This window comes from Ambystoma mexicanum, chromosome 3p (assembly GCF_040938575.1).
Source record: "Ambystoma mexicanum isolate Mex_15411 chromosome 3p, UKY_AmexF1_1, whole genome shotgun sequence".
NCBI lineage: Eukaryota > Metazoa > Chordata > Amphibia > Caudata > Ambystomatidae > Ambystoma > Ambystoma mexicanum.
The window spans coordinates 394,872,818-394,894,880 of NC_090925.1; the positions used below are offsets into that span (position 1 = coordinate 394,872,818).

General features: G+C 45.4%; 1 protein-coding gene across 1 annotated transcript in view; it reads right to left on the bottom strand.

Annotated features, from left to right (window-relative positions):
* The window catches only part of VAPB (VAMP associated protein B and C), a 478,035-nt gene that overhangs the window by 378,187 nt on the left and 77,785 nt on the right, over positions 1-22,063 (bottom strand). The window lies entirely within an intron of this gene.

Genomic DNA, 22,063 nt, shown 5'->3' on the forward strand with positions numbered 1-22,063 from the left:
GGGAGTTTCCAGACACTGCTCTATTGCAAGTGTTAGCAGTTTAAGCCTTCAAAGAAGTTGGGGATTGAAATTCCACAGACAGCAAACCTCCAATTCCGGGACATTGGGGAACTCCTTCGAATGAGGCATAGAGCAGCTTCCACAGTAATCAAGCATGTAACAGCCAAGAAGGGATTATCAGTGACATTAATTAGCAACACCTTTTGGTATATATTGAGTGTATGAAAACGCACGGAAACATGGAATGAACAAGAAAACTAAACCAGCGACGTCAAGACCAAAGTAACCTAACCTACGAAACAGGTTGAATGAACTAGCTTCATCAAGGTGTTTAAAGGGTGTATTTATGTACAAAAGGGATACAAGGTGGAGGCCAAGTGAGGATGCTGTGCCCCCAATGGCAAAACAGTACGGTCGCGCTGCAACACAGCCAGAATTCAGCATTAGACCACTGCTGCAACTGGACTTAAATACGTGCCTCAGCTTTCGCTTAGCACAGCAACACGCGTGTGCCGCATCATGAAGCAGCAAAGAATGACCGGCTCAAACAGCAGCTTTGATACAGCACTATAGATATATCCGAGTGTTGGGAGTTGCTAACACCTTTATTATAGTTCTAGAGTGCAGGCCGTAAGGTGTAACCAAAAGTTACAATAAGACGTATTTGCAAATCTTTCCCAAAATGTACTTTAGGCACCAGAAAAACGGAATTGCTCGAGTATACACACTAAACTTGTTAGCACAACTACGGTTCTTAAAACTTGCTTATAATGCAGTCACTCAGTTACCCGATTTGTCAACTCAACCATTTGTACTGAACATGACAAAGCATACACCGTCACAAGGTCTAAACCCTACGGCCCACAATCACAGGACCATTAGCTGCAGACAAGAAAAGCAAACCCGAATTGAGTATGCTGCGCCATGGCACTATTTGACACCATCAAACAGTGTTGTGTACTGCCTTCTTGCAGGGCTCATTTAAAACGCGTGCATGCTTTACTTCGGTGCAACTGTTAATAGATCGATCTGAGCGACAACTGCCAACTGCCTTCAAAGTTCAAAGGTAACAAGTAACCCTCAAGGAAAAGTATTTCCGTCATAAGGCTTCTGACCCGAAAAAGACATTGAGCTACTAACTGCGAAACAGCTCCTTTCACTCAGCTGAACGTTATTGGGGGGCCTATTTCCTGCGACTTTGTTAAGGAAGCCCTACCTATTCTGTAATTGTCGCATTAGGCAAGTTGAAAAACATATGGTGTAAAGTAAGAAAGTACAGGCAGTGGAAATTCAGGGCCAAAAAGCATTTACCATTGTGGCTCAAGCAGAAACCGAAAAACTGGTAATGCAGCAGGTAAGATACATCAACAACACAAACAGCACCTACAGCACACGAAGTCACGCCCGATCCGATACTTGCACCAAAGCCCAGCACTCGTTGTATAACGAGCTGAAGCTGCCAACAGCACACCACCTCTCCCACTTTCGTACTCTCCTACTCCTCTCGACTAACCCTACACGCCTTCCTTCCTGTTTACAGATCCGCCAGAGCGCCTGGGGACCAATTCCATTGGCAATGGTGCGCTATATAAGTACCTTTAACATAACATCCTCTCAGTCAATTATGACAAACAATTCCAAGTGCTACAATTTGAGGTCTTGTACAAGGCAGAGGATAACTATGCATTATTAAAAGCTGCATTAGTTGAGAACAAATAGGTAAGAATTCTGCATCAATCTGTGAATCGAAGCAATGAAAAGGAAGGACACCATGTGCAGTTTTTTTCCTAAGCACAATAAAAGGCATTGTGCCCCTGCATTCAGCTGCCCTCTTCTCGTGATATTCGCAACACCACACCACCCCCGGACTACGAACACTTGGCTGTACTTAAATCCTCCACCAGTATTGTATAATTTAAGTTTGCAGTGTTTCACTGCTCTCCAGCTAGCCTGTGCTATATAAATAAAAAAAATACTAAGTAATACAATACTTCCAGGTACCGATGTAGTCCCCCACAAACAAACGAGAGAAGCTCAGAAGACCATTGCTGGCCAAAAGTGGTTACTGCGTGAAGACCACTCTACGGCTTCACAACAGATGAGCAGCTTAATGTCTTAGCCTACTGAATCCCAGGCCAGGGACAGCCCACACTGCACTACGATCGTGCAGGGCCTCCCAAAAACCCAAAACACCTTTTAAACTGACGGTGTGTACATGGGGTCAGCCAAGTGCTATCCCTTTTAAACTATTGTATTTAGAGTAATGGAGTGCGAAACCTGCCCCTAAAGGCTTCACTGCTGTGCGATTCAAACATACATCAAGAAAAAAATTGAAGTTACCAATAAAACTAAGCATAATCGTCTAATATAAGGGGAAAAAAGGAGAAACAAATTGCATTCGAAAAACAGAAAAATCCATATCGTAACCCAACAAAACTAAATCGTTAACATAAAAAGTGTAAGCATCTAAAACGCTAACCGTTGTTCAAGAGTAATTTCAGGCTTGACACTTTGGGCTGCAAAGCCTTAAATTGCTTTTAGGAATTCTGGGAGATCACGCTTACCATAGTCTAAGGATAGAAGATGTGGAGCTGCCCCACTCTGGTATAGGACTCCCTTATAAGTCTTCAAATCGTCACAAAAGACTTGCGTTGTTCCATCCTTCTCTTAATCAAGTCAGAGTTTCATTTTGCTCTGCCTCCGATGTTTCAGAACTTGTTAGGTTGAGTACCCTAGTGATATTAATGGAAGTCCTCTTACTGATCTCATCAGTCCACGTTTCACCTGCTCATAGCTTTTCTCGTTTGTACCTCGGCATCTGCATCCTAGAGGTTGAACATAACGGTGCCTCAACATTTAAAACAGCAGTTAAAATCGCAATTATGTAATCCAGTGGATGGGGAATAAGGCATGGCTCCAGTTTGAGAGACTGAGACCAATGCGCCAATTAGTCGAATAACCTCTTCAAACAGGGCCCTCAGCAATTTGTTTCCCTTGTCAGAGAAGGGAGAAAACCAGACTTCCACATTAATTTGGGTCATGACAAAGGCATCTTTTATTCATTGGCTTGCAAGTCAAGGAAAACAGCATCCCGCACCTAACAGAACCTCACCTGACTGACAAGCTACGCCCTAAAGTCCCCCCTACGTTTATAGAGTAATAGTCACCAGAGTGTAATTTATCCCACCTCCTTCATTGATGAGCAGTGCATTGTGTGGATTTCCGCTTGAAACAACTTCTGCATGCTGATCCTTGCTGAGGGTTGCTGCATCTCCACCCATGACTACTACCAGTCGCTTATGCGCTGCCTTATTGTTTATACCAGTGGATGCTGGTTTATTCCGCTAGGAGTGCTTACTCAAGTAAGTCCACATAGGCATTTTGCGATGGGGAAATCGCATCCACTAAAACGGGTAAAAAACGGTTTGAGGAGATGCATGTAAAAGGCCTCTCCATTGGGGGGCATGTTTAGGGATGATCTTCCAATAGTTAATCCTTCATGAAGCTCCTCTGTACTAATCTCCACTTTTTTTTCCCCCTTTAACAGGATCATTCATTCTGAATACAATGGAGTCGCTATAGCTCTTGGCACTGTCTGTAGACTCGGCAACTCGAGCAAATAAGGCTAGGTCCTCACAATTCAGCCTAGCACGAAAAATCACTACAGGCATACCAGGGATTGCTTCCACATCGCTAAGTCTTGGGTTAATGCACAGTGAAATGCACAATATCTAAACTGAAGAGGAATGTGGGGTCAGATACTAATGGCAATGTAGCCCAGCCTCACGATGCTCTCCTTTCCGACCACTCCCTCCCACGTGTACCTAGAAGGCCCTGAACTATCTCCATACTTTTGACAAATATGGAAAAGGAAGTCTGGTATCCCTGTAACGGTTTGGGTCAATTTAACAAGCTCCATTGAGCCATTACTGACCCCGTCCATCCAATTCACTCTTAGGGATTGCCTTTGCATTCCTCTTTGTCATATCATATCAGTAACTTTATACAAAGCGGTAATGGTTTTTTTTGGGTCTCATTACACCCCTTTATTTCTTAGCCCTAATTCTATTTGGAAGTCCCTTCCTTAGTCATCCCAGATGTCATGTCGCCATTGTTGCATAACCCACCCAACCCCTTTAAAGGGCAAGGTCAGAAGCAGTCCACATACGTTTCACCCCTCCCTTAACCTTCGAGACTCCATCTAACATGGGGGTGTGGAACTATTTCTAGGTGTTAAGCATGTATAAGAAGCTGGGGTTATCCCTCAAAGCACACCTTGTCACTGGAATCACACACTCGTTTTAAATCTGTGATCCATACAAAGCACAACGTCTAGTACTGCACAGTACTCCTAACCATACTCTCACAACTTATGTCACTTCCCACTCATTTTGCAATCCCTTTCTTTCAAGTTCAACCTATGCTCAACCATGACCTGCCATGCCACACCCCAAGGGAGCGGGACTCAACTAAACATTTAGAGCACCACTGTGCTCCAGATACAGGACATTGAAACCCAGACAAACATCCAAAACAGCAAGGCACAAAACAAGCGGAAGCAAAATGGCTCGAGGACCTGGCCTCACAGCTATAGACACTGGAGAAAGATGTGGGGTACTCGACCACCAAGCAGGAGTCGGAAAATTAGTAGTCATTGCAGCCACAATCACGATGCAGCTGTGTGCATTTCATTTCTTCCCTCTGCACCTGCTATCCGCCTCCCTACTCCAGCCATGCTCCTGATGCTCTCCACACTATCCAAACTGGACCGCAGACGACCGCACGACAAAGCCTAGATTAGCTTTTTGATCACCATTTCACTCCGACTCTGCAGCGTTCCGTTATGAGCGCAATTTATCCTCTCACTGTGCTCTATCATATGGGGCACTATGGGAACACGCATCAGCGTGTCCATCGAACTTTCATCCAATTCCTGTGCTGTCTGGCTTCTGGACTGTGCCACTCCAATGGGCACTGCGTTTTCCATCATGGCTGCCGCTTTTGGGCCTCTTACACAGGCACTGGATTGTCTTTCCACCGGTTGAGCCTGCCACAATGCAATTGGCCCCCACCTTCCATCTAAGGACATATGGGTGAACCGGCAGGCGGAAACCGACCTACCTACAAAGTCCCACCAGCTAAGTCTCCTGTCTGACCCAGTCAGAGCATAGGTGAGTCAGGGGGAGCCTCTGCAACCTTCATGCTGCTGCCTAACCCGTTACTTCTTCATCCACCAAACACAGTGTGCACTGATGACTCTTCACGCATGTGGAGAACACTGCTAGGCCGACATGCAGCATGCCTTGCACCCTGAATAAACCTACCTCTATCCCCCCTGAACACCTTCTCTTTTCCCTACTAGCCTGCTCTCAGATTGTACTTGTGGACTGTTGTACCTAATGTATTTTTCGCAGCAGAAATGTATTGACAAATACCCTATAGCACGTTCCACTGTACCTCGTCCACATTGCTAGTTTCCATGTGCACCCATGCTTTGCCTGTTGAACATGTATTTGTACTTGTTCATACACCCTTACATTCGCTGCCTCACTAGGCCTGTACGCCATGTCTATTCATATGCTATCCAAAGTGCACTGGTCACAAGCACGGACTGCGCTCTCTGCTCCCCGCCACCCCCTTCTCTTTACCTACTCCACCCGTCCCCCTGTCCCCCTTTCCCGCTTCTCTCCACTGCTCCTTGTAAGTGCTAGAATCATTGAGCCTTCAACAGTGAGCAGCTCGGTCTCGTGCCCCTCCTCCCTATCCATACTCATCTTCCTCATGTATTGTTTCGTCTTGTCCCCCCTCCCGTTTCCACCTTCAACCCCCCCTCACATTCCCCCCACCATCTCAGCCCTGTATTAGATTGCTACTTGCCAACCTCCTTGAGTATTTATGAGCATATTAGTGCCCTGTACCCTACCTGTTTCCGCCGACTGTGTTTGGCCCCCCCTGCCCTCACTCTCCCATACCCCTCCTTCCCTCTCCCCCCCCCTCAACCCCCACTGTCTTATGTTGCGCTGCTATACGAGAACTGTAGGGCCAACTCAACCCTAGTATTGTATAGTAGCCGGTTTCTGTCCTTGCCCCACCAGCCTTCCCCCCCCCCACCTTTTTACTTTTTTGTGCGTAAGGCACTTTGAAAAACTAAGGATTGTCGACAAACCTGAACGAGTTAACTACACGGTTATATATTTTCATATGCACTTGTTTCCTGTACTTCACTGCCCTCTGCAGACCTCCAGATAAGGTGGGTAGCGGGCCATTTTACACATGGAAATATTGCAAATACCACAGCTTTATTATTTTCCTGGGTACATTTACACAGGTTTAGAGCAGAGGGCAGTGCAACGGTCAGGTTACTTGATAGAAACTAGGAGGCTTATTTTGATATTTATCTACATTGATGTAATTGCAAGCCACCTCTGAAACAGAATGTAATTCTCTGAAGCCTTTAAAAAAAAAAAAAAAAAAAAGAAACTGCACACTGATAAAAGAAACGGTTTCTTTCCATTCAGCTTTAGAAGCACTGCGCAAACTTTCCTAGAATTTTAGGATTGTATAATTAGATGAAAAACTAAGTTGCAAACCAGTATTACACAATTGTATTTTTCAGAGTTCTGGTGCCATCTGCATAATCATGCAGAGGCAGATCATTTTTACACTTTAGTTTACGCTCTAATTATAAGTGTGTAAAATGATGATTATGCACAGTCTAGATTACATGCATTCAACCCTGCAGTCAATGGGGTACATTACTATAAATGGTCAGTGGCAGCAGAGCCTTTGCTCAAGGGTGAGTGATTGTCATTACAACAATCACGGGTGTTCTAGCCTCTTAAATCTTCAAGACTAGAATTAAAATATCCAAAACCTGACTCTCCAAGAAGTGCAAGCGCTGTTCAAAAACAAACCAATGAAAGTTACATTTGTAATTGAAATAGAAACGCAGCAAACCCTGAAAACCTGTCCCTGTGACAATCCAGATAGGTATTTAACTTCATGTAGTGCTTCATAAATGGTTCTTCCCAACATCTAGGTACTGTGATTATTATACCTCAGTCGATACTCAGTTAACCGACCTCTGAAGGATGTTAGCCAATGAGGTAGCTCAGCCAGTTGAGCACCCATTGCTGCAATCTGTGCGCGATCTGTAGGTTGCAGGCTCGAATCCTGGCAATTCCAACTTAGCCTTTCATCCTTTCGAGGTCGATAAAGGAGTACCAACTTTGGTTTAGTGATGGTGATAAAAATGTTCTACGTACAGCACTTGGCCAAAAGCGCTATATAAATAACCATTTGACCATTAGATTAGATATAGAATTTAGCATGGAGTCCTTGCCTCTCTGCACTGTTGTATCATAACATTGGCATACTATCAGGTATTAATAGCTGCAGAAAAGGAGGACTCATTGAACATCAAATGACAATTCTGCTATCAAACCTCAAAACACACAATACAATTCACGTTTGCTTTACTTGCTGCAAACTCTCATCTCAGAACAGGTTATCATGCCATGTTGTTTCTGCAGAGGAGCACCTGCTACCTTTTTTGAAATATTTACTATGTAATTGGTTATGTTTTTGGGATTTCAACATTTAAATATACACAGGAGAGATCAAATGGCTAGACCTCAGAGAAATAATGAAACGTGTATTCTGTCACAATGCAGAAAGCTGCCGTACGGTAATTAATTCCATACAGTTTGTGCATGCGTCGGCTAGATGTCACATACATTTTACTCTCTTGCAAAGGAGAAAAGTCATTTTTACTCTAATCACATTTACTCTCAAAGTTTAAAAACAGCAAGTAAAATACTCGCACCTCAAAATCTTATCTGGAGCACTGGCACCTATAAAATTGTGCATAGGCGCTACACAAATACAATAGAAACCAGCTGCACATAACATTCTTACGGTCATCAAGTGCATGCTTTGGAGGCCACGCCAATCTTCTACAGAAGATGCAAACACTCTTGGTGTTAGGGACCCACAAGCAATGTTCACTCTAAACTGTGCGCATGTGCGCTTGCCCAGCTTCCTTCTAGGTGCCGCTCAGAAGAATTTTAGCAGCGCACACATTCAATTCCCACTTATTCAAAAAGATGTAATAATGAACAAGCCACAGCAAGTACCCAATATTTGTTTTCTCTCAAAATGAAACAAAGTCATTAGAACTAGTCTTGATATTCTGGTTTAGCCTGTGTATAGTGCCCTAGTATGCAAGCTTGACCTTAAACTAAAATCCCTAAAGACAGAAAACACCCCAAGACGTTGAAAACTAATATGAAAAAATGGCTCCATGAACAGAACACAAAACTCAGATATGCCTGCACATATCAACCAAATTATCTCTCCCCACCCAGGACTCCTATACTTTACCACACTTCTATTTTATGACTCAATCTTCCGTCACAGGCCACATTCAGATATTACCAGACAACCTTGACTCTACCCACATCGTCTCTGTAAAAGGTTACCAGACCTGTACATGCATCCATTTATTTTAGTGTTATACTAAAAATGCATTCTTGGTGAGGGACTGTTTGTGATGACACCTGCGGCAGTACCTACGCGCCCCGTTAAATTAAAAGGGTTTGTCCATGAGAGTTGAGGTGATGTTAAAGATCTTGCGTCGCACCAGGTTTAGCTACTACGGAGACTTAGAGTCCCTCCACTCCGTTTGTGACAATATATAATGGTTGTGTTGAGCTATCCCTTGATAGTGCGCCGAAAAATAATGGAATGGCAAGTAGTGATGATTAATCAATTCCTGTTTATTTTTGTGATGTTAGAGCCTTTGTGGATGACACGTGTTTCGGCAGAGCTGCCTTTATCGAATCCAGGCTATATAGATAGCTCATAAGTCACTGCATAATGCATAAAGGTGCTGAAGTTCACAGGGATGAATCCCACCTGATACAAAGAAGTCCTCCGTATGTACGAGTGCATACGGAGGACTTCTTTGTATCAGGTGGGATTCATCCCTGTGAACTTCAGCACCTTTATGCATTATGCAGTGACTTATGAGCTATCTATATAGCCTGGATTCGATAAAGGCAGCTCTGCCGAAACACGTGTCATCCACAAAGGCTCTAACATCACAAAAATAAACAGGAATTGATTAATCATCACTACTTGCCATTCCATTATTTTTCGGCGCACTATCAAGGGATAGCTCAACACAACCATTATATATTATACTAAAAATGGCGTTCAAGCACAAGAATTTCTGTTACTCAATTGTGCCTTAGCAAAAGGGTCACCCGGACTATGTAACCCAACTGTCAGCTGAAATATCAGATAATGACTGTACGCAAGTAAGCTCTTGGATGTGTAACCTCATCCCATGCTTCCTAATATTTGTAAATAGGTCACACAAGCCCTTAGTTGTGGTACCCTTACAAGTTACCACGTTATAAAACTCAAATATTAATTTACCCACTAAGCCGTTTGAGTAGGCACATGTCATGTTCAGAGCCTTCTGCTTTCGTAATGCAAACATTACCCTATAAGTGGAGAGCAACATTGCAAATTGCAATATCATTTACTTGGCCTGCAAGGGATAACTGGTATGGACTATGTCTGCTATTGATCGTATACAGTATTAGGGCAATGGATATTCAGATAGCTGGAATGCTTTTTACACAATCTGTGTAACGCTCACCTGATTCCCGCAGAGGCGCCGGTCTTGACTGGGTGAATGCCGTATCTTCAAAGGTGATGTGTAACACACGGTTGGCTCTTTGGGCTGGACCTCTGTGCACTGTATGTCTGACTCGAAGAGTAAGATGTCTGCAGATAGAAAATATGGGATTAATGAACTGGGGTTATTGGGTGCCTCTCTCCTCTTCCCTGTCTCTTCTCCTGTAGAACCCCAAAGGTTAACGCCCTCACCTTAGGTAAGTGAACGCCGAGCTCTCCATCTGCCTCGGGGCAGGGTGCCGTAACCAGTTTCTTCACTGGATAAGGGTGCAGGCCTCTTGACCTCAGAGGACTGCTGTCCGTCGTTAACTGCACGAACGGTAAGTTCTGGGCACTTCAAATGTCTTAAGTCTTTTGTAATGATATCTCTTGTTTTGCAGGGTTCCGGCGATGGCGGATGGCGGGCTGATGAGAGTTGAGGATCGAACCCGCGTGAGGAATAGAAGCGCCTGGAAGCACGTAAGTAAGCGCTTGTAGCCTGCTTCACGATGCGCACTAACTGTCCCTTTTATCTTGCAGGTACAAGTTCGGAGCTTTAGAGAAGCTGAAGGGTGCTGGAATACCCACTGGATTCGGCGTGGGAAGGAGTAATGGCACGTGAGTAATAAAGTTGCCCAATGTCTTTAAACGCACCTTCTTTTGTCTTTCAGATGCGGGATGCAGCGCCGAAGGCCTCCGGAGCATGCGAAGAGTAGGTAAGCCTTTGTCTTTCAGATGCCGGAATGCAGCGCGAGGCGTTGGTGACAGCCGATGGACCAGGTAAGAGATGCGCTGCCACTGAAGACCGTAGTGCTAACCTGTTCTTTCTTTGTCTTTACAGGTGCTGCTGAAGACTGGATTCCAGGATGGTAAGCCTTTGTTCCCTTAGGCCCGGGATCAGAAGCAGAAGACACGATGAGCGTTCTGCTGCAGAGAATGCAGAATAACACAAAGCAAGATTCATCCATCGGGTGTGGTTTAAATAGCCTCCTGTAGTGCTTAGGTGTCTCCTTCCACAGCCACGCCTAGGTAAGAAAAGAGTTCCTGCTTTCCAGAAGAGTTCCAGTATTCTGAACCTAGGGAGTGGCTCCTGCCCCACCCAACAGGAAAAGTAGTCCCAAACAGAAGAGGATCAGGGGTTCAACTGGCAGGTAAGTAAGCAGCATGGTCTGCTGCAGGTAAGTCCACCCAAGCATTATGAGCCCGGCGCTTCCAGCGCTGGGACTGGGCATCTTTATGAGCCTGGTGCCACTGGCGCCAGGACAGGGTCCAAAAGGTCCCAATTGGGACTGGCTGGCACTCGGAACAGGGGTTATGGGTCTGCTTCCAAGGGAGTCGGGCAAGTCCTGATCTTTTGGAAGCAGAGATCATGACAGCACCCCCCCTCAAGGCCCCTCCCAAACCGGGCTTCTCCGGGGGTTTGGGCTTGTTAGGAAATGTTCGATGAAATCTTTTGATTAGACGAGGCGCGTAGACATATTCTGCAGGTTCCCAGGATCTTTCTTGGGGACCGTAGCCTTTCCAGTCAATCAGGTAAAATAGTTTAGATTTGGAGATCTTGGAATCCAGGATGCTTTTGACTTCAAACTCGAGTTCTCCATCAACTAGAATAGGTTTTGGAGATGTAGTTAGTCGGGTTTGAGGTTGCACGGGTTTTAATAGAGACGTGGAAGACCGGATGTATCTTCATGTGAGGGGGCAAGTCCAACTTGACCGCTACTGGATTTACTATGTTAGTGATGGAATAGGGACCAAGGTATCTTGGGTTGAATGTGCGTGGTCCTTTTAGAGGTAGATATTTGGTGGATAACCAGACTTGATCTCCTACTTGATATTGGGGGGCTTCCTTCCGATGTTGGTCTGCTCCTTTCTTGTATTGTTCTTTAGCCCTTTGAAGGTGAGAAACGGCTTCCTTAAAGGCTTGGGTGATTGTAGAATGCAGGTGGTCTACTGCTGGTGTTCCAAGATCTTGGAGTGGATCCAACTCCGAGGTTCGAGGGTGACTACCGTATAAAAGAAAAAACGGGGTCTTCCCAGTTCCGAGTGGACAGAGTTATTGTAGGCATATTCGGCTATCCAAAGGATATCTTTCCAAGTTTTTTCAGTTTGTTGTAGCATGCAGCGCAAATACTGTTCCAGAGTTTGATTGGTCCTCTCGGTTTGTCCGTCGGTTTGAGGGTGGTGGCTGGTCGTAAGTCTCACATCAATTTGAGCCGACCGACAGCAACTTCGCCAAAAATGAGAAATAAATTGACTACCTCGATCCGAAATTAGAACTGAAGGAAAACCGTGCAGTCGGACGATGTTCGAGAAATTCTCGGGCCAGAGTTGCTGCTGTTGGTAAGCCTTTGAGTGGAATGAAATGCGCCATCTTGGAGAATAGGTCCACGATTACTAGGATCGTATTGTATCCGGAGCATGGAGGTAGATCGGTGATGAAGTCCATAGAAAGCGTATGCCAAGGGCGAGGCGGGATGTCAATAGGGCGTAAGAGGCCGGCTGGTTTTTTCTTTTGACTCTTGTTTTGGGCGGATACTCCACAGGACATTATGAAGTCTCTGATATCTTTTTTCCAAGACGGCCACCAGAAGTAGCGCTTGATCTTTTCCGAGGTCTTGGTCATACCGGGATGTCCTTCCATTAAAGAATCGTGATAACAAGAGATTACCTTTTCCTGTAAATCTGTGCTGGGCAGGTATAACCGTTCTTGGAAATATAATAGGTTGTCCTTCACCGTAAAGTCCTTTCCCTGCAGATGCCAATTCTGTATGTCTGCTGGAGTTACCAGTAGCCTGGCTTTATCCTTAACTTCCTCTATGGATTGTGTGGCGATTACACCTAGAATTCTTTGTTCGGGAATGATAGGTACAGGTTTAGGATTGATCAAATGTTCTTCCACTCCCATCCGAGAAAGGGCATCAGCTTTACCGTTTTTTGTACCAGGTCGATAGGTAATTATGAAGTCAAACTCGGCAAAGAATAGTGCCCAACGGAGTTGCCTAGAGGATTGAGCTTTTGCGGTTTTCAAATATTGCAGGTTTCGGTGATCTGTAATCACAGTAACGGTGTGTCGGGCCCCCAGAAGATAATGCCGCCAAGCCTTAAAGGCGGACTTGATAGCTAGAAGTTCCTTATCAGTAATAGTGTAATTGATTTCAGGAGGCGAGAATTTGCGGGACCAAAATGCCACGGGATGCAACTGATTGGTTACTGGGTCCTTTTGTGATAGAACTGCCCCCAGGGCAAGGCTCGAAGCATCGGTTTCAACGATGTAGGGGAGTTCTGGGCGAGGATGTTTTAAGATCGGTGCAGAGATAAATCTAGTCTTCAAATTCTGGAAAGCTTGTTCCGCCTCGGTAGACCATTCAAAACGTTTGTTTTTCTTTAACAAGGCGGTGATGGGCTGGACTATTCGAGAGAATTCGGGGATAAACCTGCGGTAAAAGTTAGCGAAGCCTAACATGCTTTGAACACCTTTTACGGAGGATGGCGATGGCCATTTGAGAATTGCATCGACCTTCTTTGAATCCATACGCACTCCGCTAGGTGATAATATGAATCCCAAGAATTCAACTTCAGTCCCGTTGAAAACACATTTTTCCAATTTAGCGAAAAGTTTGTGTGGACGCAATCTCTCGAGGACCATTTTCACGTGTTTCTGATGTTCAGTTTCCGATGAAGAATAAACGAGGATGTCGTCAATGTAAACAACACACACATCTATGAGCTCTCTGAGGACATCGTTCATAAAATATTGAAAGGCGGCCGGGGCATTGCAAAGTCCGAAGGGCATGACCTGATATTCAAATAGCCCATACTTGGTGCGGAAGGCCGTCTTCCATTCATCGCCCTCTTTTACCCGTACCAAGTGGTAGGCTCCTCTAAGATCCAGCTTTGTATATATGCATGCTTTTCTGACTTGGTCCAGGAGTTCAGGGATCAAAGGTAACGGATATCTATTCTTAACGGTGATCTGGTTCAGGGCGCGATAATCTATACAAGTTCTAAGGTCCCCTTCTTTTTTTGGAACGAAGAACAAAGCTGAGGAAGCAGGGGACTTGGAAGGACGAATAAACCCATTCGCTAGTTATTGATCCAGGTATTGTCGGAGGTGAAGATGCTCAGGCTCGGTGAGGGCATAAATTCTACTACAAGGAGGAGTAGATCCAGGTATCAGGTCTATCTGGCAGTCATAAGACCTATGAGGAGGTAGGAGTTGGTGGTTTGGAAAATACTCGAGCATCAAACTTGGAACGATCGGCCTTCCTGTTCTGCAGTCTGTGGTCAATTTGAACGACTAAGTCAATATAGTCCGAACAGTCTTGCGGGGGATTCACTACTTGGGCTAACACATCTTTGAGCTCTCCACGTAGACCTCTATAAAACAGCGTAATCCTTTTGTCCTCAGGCCATCGAGTTTCCACTATCAGTCTGTTGAAAGACGCAATATAAGCCAAAAGGTCTTGATTACCCTGTCGCAATGAAAGGAGCTCATTGTCCAAGGCCTGCCCCTGTGAATGTCTTGCAAACTGTTTTTCCATACTGAGCTGAAAAGCTTGAAAATCATGGAGAACCGGATCATCTTGATTAACTAGAGGGATCGACCAGTCTGCCGCATTGCCACTAAGGTACGAAAGCACGAAAGCTACCTTAGCTTGATCAGTTGGAAAGGCTGCTGGCCGGCATAAGAAGTGCAACCGGCACTGATTAATAAATACTGCAAACCTTTTTGGGTCACCAGAAAATCGTTCGGGCGGAGCCAGAGGTACATTCCCAGGTAGGTTGATCTGCACTCGGTTTGTAGAGGATGTTGAAGGAAGATTTGCCCCTGATGCGGGTAACGGAGTTTGTCCGGCTTGTGACTGTAGCAATTGTCTAGCGAGATTGTCTGTTCGCTCCTTGGAAATAATCAGTTCCCTTCTTAGAGCATTCGTCTCCTGACGGGCTGCATGCACTTCTGCTCTTAGTTCCCCAAGTAACTGGGCTAGCTGGTCGGTATCCGAGGTTTCCATAGCGCCTGGGTGGGAGTTTTGCGGTAGGCTTTGTGTTCTGTAACGCTCACCTGATTCCCGCAGAGGCGCCGGTCTTGACTGGGTGAATGCCGTATCTTCAAAGGTGATGTGTAACACACGGTTGGCTCTTTGGGCTGGACCTCTGTGCACTGTATGTCTGACTCGAAGAGTAAGATGTCTGCAGATAGAAAATATGGGATTAATGAACTGGGGTTATTGGGTGCCTCTCTCCTCTTCCCTTTCTCTTCTCCTGTAGAACCCCAAAGGTTAACGCCCTCACCTTAGGTAAGTGAACGCCGAGCTCTCCATCTGCCTCGGGGCAGGGTGCCGTAACCAGTTTCTTCACTGGATAAGGGTGCAGGCCTCTTGACCTCAGAGGACTGCTGTCCGTCGTTAACTGCACGAACGGTAAGTTCTGGGCACTTCAAATGTCTTAAAAGTCTTTTGTAATGATATCTCTTGTTTTGCAGGGTTCCGGCGATGGCGGATGGCGGGCTGATGAGATTTGAGGATCAAACCCGCGTGAGGACTAGAAGCGCCTGGAAGCACGTAAGTAAGCGCTTGTAGCCTGCTTCACGATGCGCACTAACTGTCCCTTTTATCTTGAAGGTACAAGTTCGGAGCTTTAGAGAAGCTGAAGGGTGCTGGAATACCCACTGGATTCGGCGTGGGAAGGAGTAATGGCACGTGAGTAATAAAGTTGCCCAATGTCTTTAAACGCACCTTCTTTTGTCTTTCATATGCGGGATGCAGCGCCGAAGGCCTCTGGAGCGTGCGAAGAGCTGGTAAGCTTTTGTCTTTCAGATGCCGGAATGCAGTGCGAAGACCTCTGGAGCATGCGGAGAGTAGGTAAGCCTTTGTCTTTCAGATGCCGGAATGCAGCGCGAGGCGTTGGTGACAGCCGATGGACCAGGTAAGAGATGCGCTGCCACTGAAGACCGTAGTGCTAACCTGTTCTTTCTTTGTCTTTACAGGTGCTGCTGAAGACTGGATTCCAGGATGGTAAGCCTTTGTTCCCTTAGGCCCAGGATCAGAAGCAGAAGACACGATGAGCGTTCTGCTGCAGAGAATGCAGAATAACACAAAGCAAGATTCATCCATCGGGTGTGGTTTAAATAGCCTCCTGTAATGCTTAGGTCCCTCCTTCCACAGCCACGCCTAGGTAAGAAAAGAGTTCCTGCTTTCCAGAAGAGTTCCAGTATTCTGAACCTAGGGAGTGGCTCCTGCCCCACCCAACAGGAAAAGTAGTCCCAAACAGAAGAGGATCAGGGGTTCAACTGGCAGGTAAGTAAGCAGCATGGTCTGCTGCAGGTAAGTCCACCCAAGCATTATGAGCCCGGCGCTTCCAGCGCTGGGACTGGGCATCTTTATGAGCCTGGTGCCACTGGCGCCAGGACAGGGTCCAAAAGGTCCCAATTGGGACTGGCTGGCACTCGGAACCGGGGTTATGGGTCTGCTTCCATGGGAGTCGGGCAAGTCCTGATCTTTTGGAAGCAGAGATCATGACAATCTGCATCCTTTCCAGGTTTTCATAGTTCCATGGGGCATAGACCTTAACAAATGATAAGTTAACTCGCTGCCATACAAAAACAGTTTCACTGAGCACTCTTATAACCCAAACAATTTAAAGGTGGGGTACGTTGCAAAAAATCATGTATGCACTTCATAATTGTTCACACACAGATTCATGACATTCCCTTGCACTGCCCATAATATGGTGAGCCTTTAAATATGTTTTGCTTGCAAATTATTGTTGGCATGCAAATAGTCCACTTAATGTTTTAATGCTTCAATCCCTCACTTTTACAGAGCCCTGTCAACTATTTATGGAGGCTAGCAAAGGAGCCCGGGAGGGGTACGATGGTAGGGCACTGGAGAACACTCCTCCAGGGTAAAGAACAAATCAACAACTTTCAAAAATCAAATCAGATGTTTGGCAGTACAGTACAGTGAAGGACATGTGCTTGTGGGGGGGGGGGGGGGAATAATTTGAGGCAACATTGCCCACAAGTAAGTGTGTGAGAAAAAGTAGGAAGGTTCCACCAGCACCCATCTGCTAATCCGGTCTCCATTTCCAAGCCTTGGACACACTAAGTGCTTACTTGTCAGGTCCCTGGGTAACAGAACCTGACAAGTTAGTAGCTGCTATGGAAGCTCTACTGGTTGAAATCTAATTTCCTTAACATAATCATCCTATCAGCCAGCTACTATTGTCCCAGCCAAAGATGGAGTACTTCCTTTCCAGCAGTAATTGGCCAAGGACTTCTGTGATGCAGTTTGGAACCTCAGTACAGGATTTCGGCGCTGGGACCCGATATTACTCACATGCCCCATCGCTCTAACAGCACATTGCAAGTCACTAACTTTCACATCTTTGAGTGCAATTGGAGCCTAACAGAGTTTGTTTCAAACATCCAATTTCTCCAAATAACACACCCTCTGCAGTCTCCGCCATATGGCTGCATGTGCAGAACATGCAATGTTTATTGAATGCTTAATTTTGGAAGTGTGTTTTTAACTGGTCACATTTTTTGCAGCTATTTAAACCAAAACCTTACTTTTGCCCCCCTACCCAAATGGGGCAGGAGACAACCATCTTCCGAGGAACCATGCCCGATCCAACCAACATTTCACTGGTCTGTCTTCAGTAAGCATTCACTGATGAAAACGACCAGTTCTTGAACAGAGATCAAACATTCACCTACGCTCCTTGCTTTGCCATTTTACATGCCATGCCACATAGTTTGTTCGAGTATCTTTTCATCCTGTGATCCACTTCCCCCCCCTCATCCCCCCCAAAGCACCTTCCTCAAATCTGCACCAATTAATCCAATTTGTTCAATGCACTGGTAGCAATCATGTCGAAGGCGCCAAGCCTACTACCTCCTGGTCTGGCCAGGATCTGCAGTCCAAACTGCAGCACAAGCATAGCTTTTTGGCCAAACAGTACTGCTAGATTCAGTCAAAGGCGGGTCTGAGTTGCTAGCGTTACCCCTCCCTGAAACCCTCAAGCGCTACCGCAAGTTACTCACCGGCCTGTGGCACACGCATGTTGAAACAGTACAGCGCACCACTTCAATGCCACAAACCACAGCCCCCACAAGCATCGGCGCACACAACAAATCAGCAGATAGAACAAGCGTGGGTAAGTCATTGCTCATACTACTGTAGTGAACCGCATGCCAATGACTTATGTCCACAGTCTCACGCAAGCTCACCATATACAGCCGCCACCATTTCCCCACGCGTTCACAAAGGGGTTGGCTCCCCACAATACAAGCAGAGGCTCACACCCACAGCCTGCCCAAACCCCAGGCGCTCCCCTACCAAACCAGATGCATGCACGTTTGACCCCAATTGGCAGCAGGTCAGAGCACAGAAACCTCAGACTACGTGTCTGGAGCAATTCACCTCACATTTTGCCCCAAAACCTGCAATCAAGGAACTCCAGACTAAGGATGCGCACCAGCACCACCAACGGCCCTCTTGATGCTTCCCTTCCACCTCCCAATAAGCCGCACTAATATCAAGTCTGCCACAACGCTGCCTCCCCACATCATTGGCAATCATGTCAAATATTGTATATTGGGAACAACCCGAAACTTGCAAGGCATCACCCGCAAACAAGATCAAAAGAAGAGTCTTGAGTCCTAGGTTGAACGTAGCACCCCAACACCTCAACTGAATGTCAGCCCCCAAGACCACCCTTGGAATAATTTACCACCACACAACCTCTCAAGCTCATGCCTCCCAGGCCCTGACCAACCTCAGTCAACCACCTTACATCAGAAAGGGAAAGAAGGCAACCCTACCAAATAACAACCCTCCTAAAAAAAACCTCACCTAGACAACAGGCACTTGCCCCACCCTCTCACCAAGCCACGCCCAATCACGGTCCCCGTCAGACTCAGTCCAAATGCCCCAAACACAGCCATCCTGCCTCTCCTGACCTGCGCCCTCATCAACGCTGGTTCGTTGCCTACACATGCACTAGCCATCAACGAGCTGATTACCCCACACAACCTAGATGCCCTAGCCATCTCCGAAACTTAGCTTCATGAGCCCTGCCCTATACTTAGCCATGACTGCAGGGTACACCATCGTCCAGAACGATGGACCTTATACCAGAAGCTGTGGCATTGCCGTGATAGCCAGGGAATCTCTTCCTTTCAGACAGTGCAACACATCCATCAATGGCAACACCGACGACCTTTCACTCAAACTCTCACCATCACCCACATGCACCATCATATTTCACCTCATACTGCCCACCCAGCCCCCTTCATAACCGAGTCAACCCTACTTCATATTCTCCAGGACAACTTAAAAGCCTCCTCGAAAATAATCCTTTTAGGGGACCTTAATTTGAGCCTTCATGAACCCAACGACCCACAAACAACGGTGCTATCCGATGCACTAGACACAATAGGCTTCTACCAGCGCATTACCAATCCCACCCATAGGAAAGGACGCACTCTAGATTGGATTGTCGCCCACAATTGCAAGGTCTCCACCAGTGCCATCATACCCTGTCTCTGGTCAGGCCACCATATCATCCACTTCTCCATCCGACAGGCCACCGAACCTAAATCTACACTCAACCCATTACCCCCAGCAACAACTCGAAGCTCACAGAAGCTCACCAGAGACAAAATATTTCCCCTGCTCAACACCCCAGGCATCCAGCCACCGTTCGATTCCAACCCAAACTCATTAGTGGATACATACTCAACCCTGTCCAATACAATAAACACCATAGCCACCCCCCCCCCCCAGTTCCACACAAATCCAAAACAGCCAGACACTAACTCCTGGTTTACCCCTTACCTTCTGGTACTGCGTAATCAGAAACAACAAGCCTAGCTAGCTTGGTTAAAGGATCCCACAAACACCTTGAAAATTGAGTTCACCAAGATACCCAAACAGTATAAATCCATCACATTTGCAGCTAAATCAAATTCATTCAATTCTAGAAACAATGCCAATTTGATGCAAAAGAAATCTTTACCATCTTCAGAGAACTTTAATCTCCTGCCCCACTCCCAACGACCATCACTAAAGACGTTACTTTGTGTTCTGACATCCAAGCAGCACTACTAGGCAAAATGGACACCCTGAACTTGAAAATCCTTGCGCAACAGGCAAAAATTCAACAATGACCCCGCTGCCACAAGCAACAGCTGCATTCCGCCCCCCCACTCCCTCCTCCACTCAGTTCTTCGGAGACCTTTCCAAAAGAGAAGGCTTAAAATTGATCAGAAACTTGAACAGCCTACCTGCAAGTTCAGCAGTTCCTGGAGGACAACTAAATCCTAGGGATGCGCCAATATGGCTTTCGCCCGGGGCACAGTACGGAATCCGCCTTAGTCGATTTAAAAAATATATATATATATATATCGAATTACAAAAAAAATAAATTATAAAAAATTCAGCTAGACGAGATCAGGGATTAAGACAATTCTGCCTTGCTCCTCCTCCTAGACCTATGCGCAACTTTAGACCTGGTCAACCACCAAATCCTCTGCCACCATTTCACCAGATACGCTTAACATCTTGCATTGACTCCTTGTCTCTTAAACCGAATCCAGCTGTGTTGCATCCTGCATTACATTGCTGCTGCTCTAAATTCGAATTTAGCTGCGTTACATCCTGCATTGACCTGTTGCCTCTAAAATCATATTTGATTTTTTATTTTATATACTCGCAGCCAAATGGCTTTGTATATACACAACACAATACATTAGACAAAAAACAAAATTCCTCAAGCGTAAAATGGCATAAAACAAATAGACCATAAAAGCACAAGCAGTGTTCGGTCAGTTAAAAACACCTCAAACATAGTAAAAAAGGTGTGAATAATATTAACCTTAAGATCAAGTACATAGAATTTTCAGAATTTCAGTGTATTTCCAATAAAATGTTACCATATAAAATATTGGATGATCACTTCCCCTCTAAGAATGTGGACCAAAGTAAGGTCATATCAGAGCAATCAAAAGTACTGTCATAAGTTTTGATATAGCTTAAAGAGAATCTCTGTAGGCTCTCAAACTCAGTCCTAAGGTGGACCAGGGTTTCAATGTCAGGAGTACCACATTAGCGACAAATTATTTCAGATCATGCTATGCCATAGAGTGCACCTTTAGTAGCAAGCGCATCACTAATGTTAAACTTAAAGAGCAAGTACTGTCTCATTACTGCGCTGTTGAGATATGCATCAATATATAGGTTGGTTTAGACAGTCAAACAATTCAGGCCACTATTACTATTTGTGTAAAGATTCATTAAATTGTTTTCATAACTAAGCATGGTCAGTGCCTGTTCCAGACTTTTTTTTTAACCAGCTACACCTCTCCCATCACTGCGCCATTTAAACAACCAGCATGCCAGAGTATAGTGATTTGATAGCACTCCTAGTCCCTATAGAGTTGTAATTATGGAGCCCCAAAAATACAAGCAAGACACGGACCATAATTGTGCCATTGTGAAGCACTTGCATGTGTTCTTAAGACATAACTTTGAATATAAAGTCGTGGGTTATTCCATTAAGCTCAAAGTCTAGATACAAGTACTCAATGACATTTTAGGGTTGTTAAATAGTGGTGTCCCCAAACGTCAATGCCGTAGTACAGAATTGGGAGAAGTTTAGCAGTGTACAAAAGCAGAATTGTCAAAATAGAGAAACCTTGTCGCCCTATAAAGGAACTAATGGCACACAGACTCCATGCATTTAGCTTTAGTTTCCACCAAGTGCATGGACCATTTAAGGGTATTTTCAATATATACCCATTTAGCTTACATATGATACTCTTGCACTGGGGGCGTTTACGACAAAATATCATAATCTTACTTATACCGGTATTCACTGAACGGCCATTGAAGTCCACGTACCCTGATGCCGCCCTCCCCCCCACCAAGAGCTGTGAGCAAACATTGGAGCCCTTTGGGGATATGTTCCATTAATTTTTATTTGATTTGTTTATTTTACTGTGCCATAGCTCACAGGCTTCAGGGCGCTCAGACGACGATCATTAGCAGCTAATGAGAAAGAACTAGTTTACTCAGTTGTTTTATTGTTTCTTCAGAAACTATTGTAGCTTTCCTCCGATCGCATAGATGTTGTCAGGTTGTTCCAACTGCTAGCATCAGGAAAGATTAACCTTTTCCTCTGGCTCGTTTCTTTTGTGGTACAACAAGGCGGCGTGCAGATCTTAAGCATAGAGTCCTGCTTGGCGAGTATTTTGTCAGTGTTTGCTTTAGGGTAGTCTGGTGCTTCTCCATGGAAGCATCTATGAGCCAGGGCAATGGTCTTAAATTGAATCTGTTTCTTTACCGGCAGCCAGTGAAGCTCTTTTCTATATTGTGAA